Below are 15645 nucleotides of genomic sequence, written 5' to 3' on the forward strand. Positions count from 1 at the left end.
TTGCCTTCCCCTGATATAGATGTAACATTTTCTGACCACAAAAAATGGGTTTAGAAATAGGACAGATGGTAACCACAGTTGTGGAGAGCACAGTGTTATGTACAAACTTGTCAAATCACTGTTTTACACCCAAAACTAATGTAACATTGTGTGTCAGTTATACTCAAATAACAAAAACAAACAAAAATCTTATGTTTGTTATTTTTAAATCTCCAAATGTGTAGTAGTGCATAAAATCATCAAAACACTAGTCTTTCATCCACATAGTCACCATCATCATCATTGTCATAATCATCATCTTCATAATAAAACAAGATTCCTCACCCTTAGGGTTTATTATGTGCAAAATTATTTTCTCAGAGCCCAGAGATCATTGTCTCCAAAGACAATGGCAGACCTAATAATATCTGAAAAAAGGAAAATATCCCTGACTTAACCTTTTTGGGGTGACTGTGATTTTTAAATGCTAATTGTTCATTTTGCTAGATATATGATCTTAACATTTTTGGAAGAAGTCTTCTTTAAACAGTTAAATGTGATAAGTATATTTACATATCAGGGATAAAATAAACCTCTAATATTATCTCCTCTTAGATATGTTGCCTTTTTTGCAAAGTTTAGAAATGTAAAATGTTTTCAACTTAACTGACCAGGTCATACTTGAAGTACTTTACTTGCACATTCAGAATCCATAGATTGTCCTTTTCCTTTTGATCTCTATATGTCGGGACCCCTGATAATACATTGAGTATGGGGCATTTCTAATGACATAACTTCTACATTCCACTGGATTTACAATTTTAGTCCCGGCACTGGCTGTTTTGATTGCTTTTGGTTTGGGAAATATTTAGACCTAAGAAATCTGTGTCTTAAGGAAGATTTTTGTACTCTCCCACAAGTTTTGTAACTGGAATAGTCATCTTCAGCAAATTCCTCAACTGAAAGCAATACTGATGCTTATAGGGGCACCTGGGTGGCTCACTTGATTAAGTGCCTTCAGCTCAGGTCATGATCCCAGGGTCCTGGGATCGAGCCCTGTGTAGTCAGGTTCCCTGCTCAGCAGGGAGTTTGCTTCTCCCTCTGCCCCTCCGCTTGCTCTCTCTCTCTCTTAAATAAATAAATAAAGCCTTTAAAAATATACTGAGACTTCTAGTGTAGTCTAGAGACATGATAACTCCTCCATGTATTCCTGACAATGTCTTATAATTCCCCAATATTACATCTCATTACAACAACAAAAATTATATCTGCAGCAAGAGAACTTTATGTCTTACTTATACCATATGCCTCTCACCCAGATCACCTTCACCCCTGAATGAAGGTTTATTAAGTAGCCTCTATCTGGAACAACACTGGTTCTTGTGTCAGAGAGAAAGGAGCTACAGAAAGCCTTGAACTTGCCTCCTAGCATTTCATCTCAGAAGTGCCCAACTTGAGCTCAACAGAGTGAAGATATTTAATCCTCTCATCAGCTTAAAGGTAACAGGTAATTGAGTACTTGGATGCTTAGGACTATTGCCAGAGAAGGTTTTAAATGCCTTCATTAAATTTTTTATTTTTACTTTAAGATGATCTAGGCTATGTGACCTTTTTTGAAACATAGTAAAATAAAAATCAATAGATTTTGCCCTGTTATTATGACTCTAAGAGAAAGGCACTCAGGAATGTGATTTTTGGCATAAGAGATGCCAGACTGTATGCTAAGTGTGCTGAAGAGGGTTGTGTACCACCAGTATGACCAGCTGAAGGAGGAAGGCAAATCCCATAAGGCAGAATATACAATATCCTCATACTCTGTCCAGCAACATGGTTCCTCCCACAGTTTCAATATTGCCAGAAGTAAACTTCTTTGTATGTTATCTAATTGGATTAACAAAGTAATACAAATAGGATTTTATGACAAAAATATTGCTCAATTTTAATGGATATCAATCATCAATATAAATAGACAAAGATTACTAAACTTTTAAAGAAAAAATCAGCAAATGATCAGAACTCTCAACAGAAAATTAATTGATCAAAGACAAAATTTCCAAATAAAAGTAATCAGACTTCCAAGAATGATCTTGAGAAAATGATAGCTTTTGTGTATATAGTTAAATCTCTCTTCATCTCAACTGGTGCTGCTCTGGCAAAAAACAAAACAAAAAAAACCAAAAACAAAAACAGAATGTGGCACCTGGGTGACTCAGAAGGTTCAATGGGAAACTCTTGATTTTGGCTCAGGTTATGACCCCAGGGTCCTAGGATCAAACACTGCCTCTACTACAAGCTCAGAGGGGAATCTGCTTGAAGATTCTCTCTCCTTCTCCCTCTGCTCCTTCCCCTCTGCTCGCCCTCTCTCTCTCTCTCCCCCTCACTCTTTCTCTAAAATAAACAAATATTAAAAAAATAAAAACTAGAATAAGCAGCAGGGTAATGATTGAAGAGTTTACATCTGAATCCCCCTCCCCTCAGAAATATTCAGCATAAATAAGAAACAGAGAATAAAAAAACAAGGCATGGGGGAAGGGAAATGTCCTTAAAACCATCAGGAAGATTGGATATTTTGTGATGATTATGATGAAACTTGAAACAGTCAAAACATAGCATAATGTATAAACAAGTCAAATCACTAAGTTGCATGCCTGAAACTAATGTAACATTGTCAACTATTCTAAAATTTAGGAAAGGGGGGGTGCACCTGGGTGGCTCAGTTGGTTAAGTGTCTGCCTTTGACTTAGGTCATGATCCCAGGGTCCTGGGATCAAGTCCCTCTTTGGGCTCTCTGCTCAGTGGGGAGCTTGTTTCTCCCTCTCCCTCTGCTTCCTCTGCTTGTGCTCTCTTTCTATGTCAAATAAATAAGTAGAACCTAAAAAATAATAATAAAAATAAAAATAATTAACTAATTTTTTAAAAAGGAAGTCTAGAAATTAAAAAAAGGCATTTATATAAAAAATCAATGGAGTAAAGAATAGATTAGAAACATTTAGGTACATTAAGGAGGGCACATGATGTAATGAGCACTGGATATTATATAAGACTGATGATTCATTGACCTCTACCTCTGAAATCAATGGTTGAGCGTCTGCCTTTGGCTCAGGTCATGATCTCAGGGTCCTGGGATCGAGTCCCGCATCGGGCTACCTGCTCCTTGGGAGCCTGCTTCTCCCTCTGCCTCTCTCTCTCTCTTTCTCTCATGAATAAATAAATATAAAAAATCTTAAAAAATAATAAAATAAAATAAAAATAATACATTGTATGTTAATTAATTGAATTTAAGTTTAAAAAAAATAAAGACTTGATTAAGCCTTTTCCAACTGAAAGTGTATTTTTACTGAGGACATTCATAGCTATACTTTGCAACTGAGATTTAAATAAAGACTATTTTTCTTTCTCAAACAAACAAACAAAAAGAAACATTTAGGGAGAAAGTAAGTCAATTGAAAGACTAATTGAAGACAAGAGAAAAGAAGGTAGAAACTATGAAAGCTTCTCAGACATGAAGGATAACATTTGAAGATTAGATTGGAACAATAGGGAAAATGCAGATAAGCAATATTGGAAGAGAGCACACGTGATTGTAGTCAGGATTGATACCACACCTGAGGAAGCATACTTGATTGATGCACACACCTTCAAGAAGCACAGTTCATCACTATCAGAAAAGATACATTTAGGGGAGGAGGAGCAAGGTGGTGGAGGAGTAAGAGACCTAAATTTCATCTGGTCCCAGGAATTCAGCTGGATAGGGATCAGACCATTCTGAACACCTATGAACTCAACAGGAGATCAAAGAAAAGACTAGCAGCAACTTTCTGAACAGAAAAGTGGCCACATTTTAGAAGATTGGATGTGCGGAGAAGTGAATCCGAGGCGATATTCAGGAAAATAGACAGCAGGGGGGAGGGAGCCTCCATCAGCCGCTACCAGCAAGTGATAGAGCAGCGGAGCACAAAATCAGAACTTTTAGAAGTACAGCATCCTTTCTTGATCAAAACTCTTCAGAGTATAGGGATAGAGGGTACATACCTCAAAATCATAAAAACCATCTATGAAAAACCCACAGCGAATATCATTCTCAATGGGGAAAAACTGAGAGCTTTCCCCCTAAGATCAGAAACGCGGCAGGGATGTCCACTATCACCACTGCTACTCAACATAGTATTAGAAGTCCTAGCCACAGCAATCAGACAACAAAAAGAAATCAAAGGCATCTGACTTGGCAAAGAAGAAGTCAAACTTTCACTGTTTGCAGTTCATATTATACTTTATGTGGAAAACCCAAAAGACTCCACCAAAACTGCTAGAACTCATACAGGAATTCAGTAAAGTGGCAAGATATAAAATGAACCCACAGAAATCAGTTGCATTTCTATACACCAATAAGACAGAAGAAAGAGAAATTAAGGAGTCAATCCCATTTACAATTACACCCAAAACCATAAGATACCCAGGAATAAATCTAACCAAAGAGGCAAAGGATCTGTACTCAGAAAACTATAAAATACTCATGAAAGAAATTGAGGAAGACATAGAGAAATGGAAAAACGTTCCATGCTCATGGATTGGAAGAACAAATATTGTGAAGATGTCAATGCTACCTAGAGCAATCTACACATTTAAAGCAATCCCTATCATAATACCATCCACTTTTTTCAAAGAAATGGAACAAATAATCCTAAAATTTGTATGGAACCAGAAAAGACCCCGAATAGCCAGGGGAATGTTGAAAAAGAAAAGCTAAGCTGGTGGCATCACAATTCCAGACTTCACGCTCTATTACAAAGCTGTCATCATCAAGAATGTATGGTACTGGCACAAAAACAGACACATAGACCAATGGAACAGAATAGAGAGCCCAGAAATGGACCATCAAGTCTGTGGTCAACAAATCTTTGACAAAGCAGGAAAGAATGTCCAAGGGAAAAAAGACAGTCTCTTCAACAAATGGTGTTGGGAAAATTGGGCAGCCACATGCAGAAGAATGAAACAACCATTTCCTTATGCTGCACACGAAAATAGACTCAAAATGGTTGAAAGACCTAAATGTGAGACAGGAGTCCATCAAAATCCTAAGGGAGAACACAGGCAGCAACCTCTTCGACCTCAGCCACAGCAACTTCTTCCTCAAAACATCGCCAAAGGCAAGGGAAGCAAGGGCAAAAATGAACTATTGGGACTTCATCAAGAGAAAAAGCTTTTGCACAGCAAAGGAAACAGTCAACAAACCAAAAGACAATCAACAGAATGGGAGAAGATATTTGCAAATGACATATCAGATAAAGGGCTAGTATCCAAAATCTATAAAGAACTTCTTAAACTCAAAACCCAAAGAACAAATGATCCAATCAAGAAATGGGCAGAAGAACGAGCAGACATTTTTCCAAAGAAGACATCCAAATGGCCAACAGACACATGAAAAAGTGCTCAACTTCGCTCGGCATCACTGAAATCCAGATCAAAACCTCAATGAGATATCACCTCACACCAGTCAGAATGGCTAAAATTAACAAGTCAGGAAACAACCGATGTTGGCGGGGATAGGGAGAAAGGGGAACCCTCCTACACTGTTGGTGGGAATGCAAGCTGGTGCAGCCACTCTGGAAACAGAAAGTTGAAAATAGAGCTACCATACGACTCAGCAATTGCACTACTGGGTATTTACCCCAAAGATACAAATGTAGGGATCCGAAGGGGTATATGCACCCCAATGTTTATAGCAACAATGTCCTCAAGAGCCAAACTACAGAAAGTGCCAAGATGTCCATCAACAGATGAATGAGTAAAGAAGATGTGGTTTATATATACAATGGAAAATTATGCAGCCATCAAAAAATGAAATCTTGCCATTTGTAACAACATAGATGGAACTATAGGGTATTATGCTAAACGAAATAAGTCAATCAGAGAAAGACATGTATCTTATGATCTCACTGATATGAGGAATTCTTAATCTCAGGAAACAAATGGAGGGTTGCTGGAGTGGTGGGGGTGGGAGGGATGGGGTGGCTGGGTGATAGACTTTGGGGAGGGTATGTGCTATGGTGAGTCCTGTGAATTGTGTAAGACTGTTGGATCACTGACCTGTACTTCTGAGACAAATAATACATTATATATTAAAAAGAAGAAGAAGAAGAAGATAGCAGGAAGGGAAGAATGAAGGGAGGGGAAATTGGAGGGGGAGACGAACCATGAGAGACTATGGACTCAGAGAAACAAACTGAGGGTTCTAGAGGGGAGGGGATGGGGGGATGGGTTAGCCTGGTGATGCATATTAAAGGGGGCACGTATTGAATGGAGCTCTGGGTGTTATACACAAACAATGAATCATGGAACACTACATCAAAAACTAATGATGTAATGTATGGTGATTAACATAACATAATAAAATAAAAAAACAGATACATTTAATGAACTACTGGCTGCATCATAGTAAAATATTTCTAATTCCTGTCTTTCCATTTTCTTTTAAAGCTTTGACAATTTAGATGTTTTCCCCAACAGTACACTGGAACTACTCTCTATTTTCTAAGTCCAATAATAAACTCTCATCTTACTTAAATTAGCTGCGGTATTAGACACAGTAGATCATTAATTCCTTCTTGAAACATTTTCTTCACTTGGCACCTAGGACAACACATTTTCTTGGTCTTTTTCTCCTATCTCATCACTATTGGACATACACTTTATGTCCATAGGTTAGGCCATCATCATCCCCTTCCTTAAACTGGTTAGTCTAGTATGAGATTAGTGGCACAATCATTTCATTTGGCAAAATCTAGACACATATACATCATTCCTATACTTTTTCTCTCTCCACTCTTGTCTTCACCAATTGTTGGATTTAATGTCATCCAGTGTCACCGTGTCAGTTTAGTCCACTAACTAGTGTCATACTCACCATTCCTAACATGACAATTTTAGGTAAAAAACCTATTTACTTCCACAGTTTGTGGCCCATAACTGCTGTTCTTGTTTGTTCTTTATTCCCATTATCAAATCCATTGTCCTCTGAGAAGTCAAATTGTCTACCCAAAGCATAGAAATCTGACCTTGTCAGTCCTTGCTTAAAACTCCTCAAAGGATTTTTATTACTACATGTTACTATTCAAAAAACATAGCTTAAATTATGAATCTTCCTTCTCACACTTGCTTCTTGTCATTCCAGACTGTTCCAGGCTGTATCCTGATCTCCAGCTATTCATAATCTCACCTAATAAACCAATAATAATGAATTTCATATAGCTCCCTTTATTTTACTGTCTTTCTTCTGTGTTATTTTATTCATTTCCTTAGGCACTTGGGATAAGTAATGTCAAAATTTTATGACATCTACAAAATTCTAAGAGTCTTTGACCTTTAGAGTACTGAAATAAACACAAAATCCATTTAGATGCAAGATGCAGAAGTTATAAATGGCATCTTATTCTTTTTATTTTTTTCATGAATGTGGAGATTACCACTGTGGCAGGAAATGTAAGGTTAAATGGCAACCAATCAAAGAAAAATAAATAAGATGCCAATAGAACTTTGAAATCATCCGACTTGTAAGTCGTGCTTGTGATTTACTTGAGAACAACTTTGAAAAGAGTTGCTATTTATATAGCTGTTTATTCACAAATTCTAAGTAATAGCACAGGGAAAAAATCTTTTCTGTCCCATTATGTCATATAAATTGATAATAAACAAATTAAAAAATTAAGTCTCCTAGCATGGGATAAGAAGTTAACATAATGAAAATATTTGTTTGTGAATAAAATTACATCTCAGTAGAAGTGCTTATTTTTTTTAAAAGATTTTATTTATTTATTTGACAGAGAGAGACACAGCGAGAGAGGGAACACAAGCAGGGGGAGTGGGAGAGGGAGAAGCAGGCTTCCCGCGGAGCAGGGAGCCCGATGCGGGGCTCGATCCCAGGACCCTGGGATCACGACCTGAGCCGAAGGCAGATGCTTAACGACTGAGCCACCCAGGAGCCCCTAGAATTGCTTATTTTTAATTACAGAAAGTTTTATCTGAGATGGGGCCAAGAAATTATTTATCCATTAAGAGCTCAAGAAACTGTGCCAAACAACATTAGTTAGTTACGAAGATAGGGACCTGTTCTCCCTCCCCTCCCAAAAGCATACATTCAAGATTTATGAATTTCTGCCTTGTACTCATCCTATTAAAATGTACTAGTTGACATTATTATGGCATTATATTTGCTTTGCCCAGTACATAATCCCTAGCTGAATGTTCTGCATAATTATTTAGTTTCTGAATAAGTATGTTTGCAGATTTCTTACTTTAAAAAAAATCCCAGTACTTTTAACATACAGTGCTATATTAGTTTCAAGTGTACAATATAGTGATTCAACAATTCTGTATATTACTCAGTGCTCATCATGAAGAGTGTACTCTTAATCCCCTTCACCTATTTCATCCATCACTCCACCCACCTCCCCTCTGGTAACCATCAGTTTGTTCTCTATAGGGCAGACTTTTTGCTAAAATATGTCCATCCACATCCAGACTCAAATCTATTTCTCTGTCTTCTTTATTTACTTTCTTGCTCTTGTGAATTTTAGAAGTTGTCTTTCGGACATGTTTCCTATCAATTCAAACATATTTACAGAAATGTTAAGACTGCAAAAGTTCCACTGGGTCCTAACCACAGACCTTTTACTTGCCTTTCTGGGCAACTGCACACAATATACCTCTGACCACATCCAGGCTCTGTGTCACAGCTTCAAGTGAGCATCCTGCCCCAGAGGACTTTTTCTCACCACAAAGTTGCACTGTGGCCTCAATACCTCCTCCCTTTAGGGTACACAGGAAGAGCTTAATACACACTCAGGCCATGTAAGCCCATGAACGTGTAGCTTACTGGCCAAGAAGGCCAGTTGATTAGGTCTTGGTGGGTGGTTATTTTCATTTAACAAAAGTAATTTCTAAACAGTTTGTTGAAGTGGTGGTGGGTGTTTTTAAATGACTTGAACCCAGGCTGTTTGCAAAGAATTGTAAGTTTTCCCAATAGTTTTAAGAGGTTGGATATATATGCCCATGTGAAGCCCATGCATATATTTTTGTAGCCGAATTATTTCTGCATAAATGTTTGTTGGTTTTATTTCATGTATCAGAAAGTATGTTTTCTGAAAATTGTATCACGTCCTTTTGTAATTTTATGTATCACCAAAGCATCACTAATGTTCAGCAAATCCTCAACAGATGTACCAACACGACAGATGCAGAGTGTGTGCTCAGCAGCACGGAAGAAATTAGAATGTCTGTTTATATATTATTTCTTTATACAAGTTAAGTTTTTTTTTAACTCTTCCCCTCCTTTTTAATTTTTTTTTTTTAATTCACTATCCTGGACTCACTTTAGAATATGCCTCTTTAAGAATTCTTTCTTCAGGGCTGCCTGGCTGACTCAGTTGGTTAAGTGTCTGCCTTTGGCTCAGGTAATGATCTCAGGGTCCTGGGATTGAGCCCCGCATTGGGCTCCCTGCTCAGCAGGGAGTATGCTTCTCCCTCTCCCTCTGCTGCTCCCCCTGCTTGTGCTTTCTTGCTCTCTCTCTCTGTCAAATAAATAAATAAAATCTTTAAAAAAAAGAGAATCCTTTCTTCACTCTGTCAGTTTGTTTAAGATTTGCTTTATATATAACACCAGAGCTTCGATGCCTAGCTTCTCATGATATTTATTTCAAGAAACTGAACTTGTAAGTATGTTTTTGTAACTTCCTCACAGGGTTAAACGTTCCTATTTGAATGAAATGAAATGAGTAGACTAATTAGATGCTGTATATACCCTATTTCCTACTTCTTTTTCTCGATCTTTATTTAAGAGACACACAATTTGATTAAATTTTATGTTGCTAACATAAAAATGACACTTCAGACAAATGTGACTTAGATTTCCTCCTAAAAAGCCCACATTTGAGCATCCATTCATTTCCTTTCATAAACCAACTGTAAAACTGTGATTGTAAGAAAATATCAGCTTACATTTCTTAAATATAGATCTAATTTTATGTATAATAGTCGATAGAAAATGCTGATTACCTGAAAAGAATATTGATATGAGAATGTCAGGATATAACATTATTCTTCTTTTCTTCAACTTACTTTATATTCACTTGTCTTGTTTATTCTTGAACTTGCTTCATATTTATTTGTGCATTTTCCATCACCTACTCTAACATGTAAACTCCACAAGGGCAAGAAATTTTTTGGGGATTGTTTACTTCAGCGTTCCCAAGGCCTAGAAAAACACCAGCAAATAGTAGTCACTAAAAGAAGTATGTTGAGCAAACTTGTTTATTGTCTAACCTTGAAACATATGACCACATATAGTTTGCCTTCTTTCCTGACTGTAGCTTTAGGAATTTTGAGTTTGATAACTTTACATTTCTTAAAATTTTACATATTCTTTTTTTTTACATATTCTTTTATTATCTTACTTCGTATTTTTCCAATATTCTGAATAAATGAATATAAATAAAATGTATCCTGAGCCAATCTTATGAATTGGTATCAACTCTCATATATTTACTTCTCTCTCTCTCTCTCTTTTTTTTTTTTTTGATAGAGATTGAGAGTGTGAGCGGGGGAGGGAGGGGCAGAGGGCGAGGGAGAGAGAGAGAGAATCTTAAGCAGGCCCCCTGCCCAGCGTGGAGCCCAATGCAGGGCTCGATCTCACGATCCTGAGATCATGACCTGAGCCAAAATCATGAGTCAGACACTCAACTGACTGAGCCATCCAGGTGCCCCTCATATGTTTCTTATACACACACCAGGGGTCTGTGTTTAAGTTCCTAATTCTTCTGTATATGGTAAAGATCAAATTTTATATTTTTATATTGTTAAAACAACTTTTCAGCACTAATTATTTAATGGTATGTCATTTTCTACTTTATCTGCAATGCTACCTCATATACTTTTTTCATCTGTGCACATAACTTTTCCTTGTCTGTATCTTTTCTCTTTTTCAGTTTGTCTGCTTTGTCTATGTTCTTCTATCATTTTGTCTTACTTAACATAGCTTTAAACAAGGTCTTAACATCAGTAGGAAAAGACCCCCCACCTTTTATTCTGCAATAGCAATAAGACTATTGGCTTTTGCAATTTATGAATATTTAGAATCCTATTTTGTAGTTCATACAATAAAACCTAGGATATTAATTGGAATTAAATAGACTCTCTGAAAAATTTTAGGATTAATTGACATCTTTATAAGATCCAGTAGTTCTATCAAAATTTAGGGTTTAAAAAAAATATTATATGAGTTATGTAAGTTCCATGTATATCTTTTCTATTTCTGTTAGATTTACTCATAAGCACCTTACTTTCTATTGTCATTGTTAATGATATATTTTTAAAGATTAATTTTTTTGTTTATTAGTGATGTTTAATGTAGTAGTTTTGGGAAGTTAATGCTACATTCAGTTATATTAATATTATTTCTATTAACTGATCATTAAACTATTTTTTTTATTTTCTATGCTGTACGGGCCCAGACCAGGCTGCCCCAAGATGGGCCACTTTGGCATAGAGATTATTTTGAGTTAAAAGTAATCAAAACCCCTGTGACTCTTGATCTTAAGATAATGAGTTCAAGCCCCATGTTGAACATAGAACTTACTTAAATTAAAAAAAAAAAAAGTAAAAGTTAAAACCCAGCAGATACAGGAACAGATCTGTCTCCTCCTCAACTGCCTAAATTTATACTGGAAAAGAGAGCCTGTATTAAGAAGAGAGCTATTAACAGACTCCCCTTTACCTAAGGAACTTATCTGCATAATAGAGTAACCTTGTTTTTTCAAACATCTCCTTTTACTTTTTTGCTAATGAGCTTTCTCCCTTTTGTATCCTAGGCCCTCCCCCTCTCCTTTACTCATATAAGTTTCATGTTGCCTCATTGTCCTTAGAATTTTTCTGTCTGTGGATTCCCCATACATATACCTATTAAATTTGATTTTCTCCTGTTAGTCTGTCTCAAGCCAATTTGATTCTAAGTTCAACCAAAATGACCATACGTCAGAGAAATGTCTTCCTCCCCATAATGTAGATGAACATATCATCAGAAAAAAAAATGTTTAAGTCCTTATCTCTTTAATTTCCTATGGTGGTCTTAAATGTGCTGAAAAATGTCTACAATGACATTGAAAAGAAGTGATATTAGTGATTGTTTGCTTTCATGGATTTCTAAAAGACTATTAATGTCTCCAAATTAAGAATGATGTTTATGTAAGTCTTCTCATATGTATGCTAGAGATTGTTTTTATCATGAAAAGGTTTTGAATTATAGCAAATGGGCTTTCCACCTTGATGCAATCCTGTTCTATTTCTTTAGACTATTGTTTATAGTAAATTACATTTAATGATTTTTCTTTCAAAGGAAAACTATTACCACAATTGTGAAATAAACTCAATTTGATTACCTATATGAGTTTTATACACTGATTTGGTTTAGGACTGTTTTAGGATTTTGCAACAATTTTCATAAATGAGTTTGACTTTTCTTTTTCCTTTCTTAACATATTCTCATCTAATTTAGGCACCAAGGTAATTAATTCTATTTTAGTGAAAGAAATGACAACTATTCCTTTTATCCATACCATCTAGAAGTGTTTGCATGAATTATAATGATCTTTTTTTCAAAAGTTTATTATTTCTCTCCTGTAAAACTATTTGGCTTTTGTGTTATCCATTGGGGAGATTTTTTTTTTTTCAGAAATGACTTTTATTATGCTAGACTGTTCCTTAATGAGCTGGCAATTATTCATGTGAAGGAGAGTTCAGGAAACAGATTCATGACTGTATCAGCCTGGTCCTTGATTAGAGAGTTATGAATTGTACCTTCCTGGATGGGTTTACTGAAATCCTGGGGGTTAATACATTCAGAGACTCCAAACTCCTTGGCCCTTGTGAATTTATCTTTATTGATGTCCACACCAGTGATCTGGGATGCACCAGCCACCTTGCAGCCCATGATAGCCGCCAATCCAACTCCTCCTAGGCCAAAGACGGTACAAGTAGAGCTGATGTAGGAAAGACGTTACTAGGGTTCAAAGCCAACGTCCAAGAAAGAATTCTTGAGACATCTTTGCTGCAAAAAGGTGGTCTTATTAAAGCACAGGGACAGGATCCGTGGGCAGAAAGAGCTTCAATGGGGTCATGAGGAGTGGCCCATTATATACTTTCAAGTTGGGAGGGAGTTAGGGATAGCGTTAAGTCTCTAAGGAATTTTGGAAGCAAGGTTTCCAGGACCTTGAGGGGGCTGGCTATTGTTGGGAAAGTGTCATTTATTACTGTCTAATAAAACCTTAGTCATGAGACCCTTCAGATGTATATCGGTGGGCCATGTGCTTGGGGTGTGATTGCCAACACGTATCTTGGAGGGTTTAGAGATAAAGGAAGTTTCCAGAGGAATTCTTATACCTTAAAGTAGACTTACAGGATCCTGGAGGGGTGGGGGGGAGGCGGTCATCACTCTGCCTGTTTCAGTGACTTGTCAATGGGCTGCAGGTAGTAAGGAAATTTAATAATTTTTCTTCTGCCTTTGGTTCCCACATCAGAACCAGGCTCCACCTTGGCAGCGTTTACAGCAGCACCACGACCAGTTGAAATGCCACAACCCAGAGGGCAGACTTTACCCAAAGGTGCTAAAGGATCAATTTTAGCAACAGAGATATCAGGCACAACTGTCTATGCAGAAAATGTGCTGGTTCCCATGTAATGTAAAATTGTCTTTCCTTTGCAAGTAAATCTGCCAGTACCACCTGGCATTAATCCTTTCCCCTGAGTAACTCTCATCTTCTAGCAAAGGTTTGTTTTAGGGTTTAGACAAAATTTGCGTTCTCTACACTGATGACAGTATCACTTGCCTTCAGCTTAGTAACTCCTTCCCCAGCACTTTCCACAATTCCAGCACCTTCATGTCCCAGGATCACTGGACAACTCCCTTCAGGATCAGCCCCACTCAGGGTATAGGCATTGGTGTGGCAAACTGCAGTGGTAATAATCTTAATTCGAATTTCATGAGCCTTTGGGGATGCCGCCCCTATCTCCTCTATAGAGAGAGGTTTTCCTGCCTCCCAGGCCACTGCAGCCTTGCACTTGATAACCTGGCTCACCATAGCCTTGCACTGGGTCAGTGAGGGGCCCCACATGGGAAGATTTTAAATACCCTACTGATTTCATTAAAATTTTTTCTAGCCTTATCAAACTTTGCCGAATCCACTTTTGCTTATATTATTTTTATCGCATCCATATTGTACATAGATTTTTACAGTGTTTAATTGTTCTATTAGCTAAAGATTATTGACTAATCATTAGCTCTTACTGATTGAATAGACTGATTATAGATTTACTGATTAAAGTTTGTTTTCACGAGCTCATGTTCAGTGAGAGGTAATATGAGTGAGTGATTTTTTAGATGTTTCCTTTCAGAGTGGTTTTTTGTTTTCTTTAAAGTCTCCCATATGTATTATACTAATAAAATTATTATTGTTGTTGTTATTATAACATTCTAAAGAAGCCCCAATACTTATTTTTAAATAAACTTTTTATTTTATAATGGTATTAAATTTACAGAAAAATTACAAAGGTAATAAAGAGAGTTCCCATATACCCCATCTCCAGTTTCCTGTATTAATAGCTTACATTAGTATGACACACTTATCATAGTGAATGAACTGATACTGATATATTATTAAATAAAGAACATAGTTTATTCAGATTTCCTTAGTTTTTACTTAATATTTTTTTCTGTTTCACTATCCCAGCCAGGATACCATAGTACATTTAGTAATTATGTCTTCTTTTAAATTTTATTCAAAATCAATTAATTAACATATAGTGTATTACTAGCTGCAGAGGTAGAGTTTAATGACTCATCAGTTGCATATAGCACCCAGTGCTCATTACATCACATGCCCTCCTTAATGCCCATCACCCAATTACCCTTTCCCCCCACCAACCTCTGCTCCAGCAACCCTCAGTTTGTTTCCTATGATTAAGAATCTCTTGGGGCGCCTGGGTGGCTCAGTCGTTAAGCGTCTGCCTCCGGCTCAGGTCATGATCCCAGGGTCCTGGGATCGAGCCCCGCATCGGGCTCCTTGCTCGGTGGGAAGCCTGCTTCTCTCTCTCCCACTCCCTCTGCTTGTGTTCCCTCTCTCGCTGTGTCTCTCTCTGTCAAATAAATAAAATCTTTAAAAAAAAAAAAAGAATCTCTTATGGTTTGTCTCCCTCTCTGGTTTCATCTTGTTTCATTTTTTCCTCTCTTCCCCTATGATCCTCTGCCTTGTTTCTTAAATTCCAGATATGAGTGAGATCATATGATAATTGTCTTTCTCTGGTTGACTTAGTTCACTCAGCATAATACCCTCTAGTTCCAGCCATGTCGTTGCAAATGGTAAGATTTCTCTTTTTTGATGGCTGAGTAATATTCCATTGTATAGATATGCTACATCTTCTTTATCCATTCATCTGTCGATGGGCATCTGGGCTCTTTCCATAGTTTAGCTATTGTAGACATTGCTGCTATAAACATTGGGGTGAAGATGCCCCTTTGAATCACTGTTTTGTATCCTTTGGATAAATACCCAGTAGTGCAATTGCTAGGTCATAGGATAGCTCTATTTTTAACTTTCTGAAGAATCTCCATACTGTTTTTCA

General features: G+C 37.0%; 1 pseudogene; it reads right to left on the reverse strand.

Annotated features, from left to right (window-relative positions):
* Positions 1-239: 239 nt before the first annotated feature.
* LOC110580781 lies at positions 240-14114 on the reverse strand (annotated as a pseudogene).
* Positions 14115-15645: the final 1531 nt, after the last annotated feature.

Source organism: Neomonachus schauinslandi, chromosome 5 (genome assembly GCF_002201575.2).
Source record: "Neomonachus schauinslandi chromosome 5, ASM220157v2, whole genome shotgun sequence".
In the NCBI taxonomy this organism is placed as follows: Eukaryota; Metazoa; Chordata; class Mammalia; order Carnivora; family Phocidae; genus Neomonachus; species Neomonachus schauinslandi.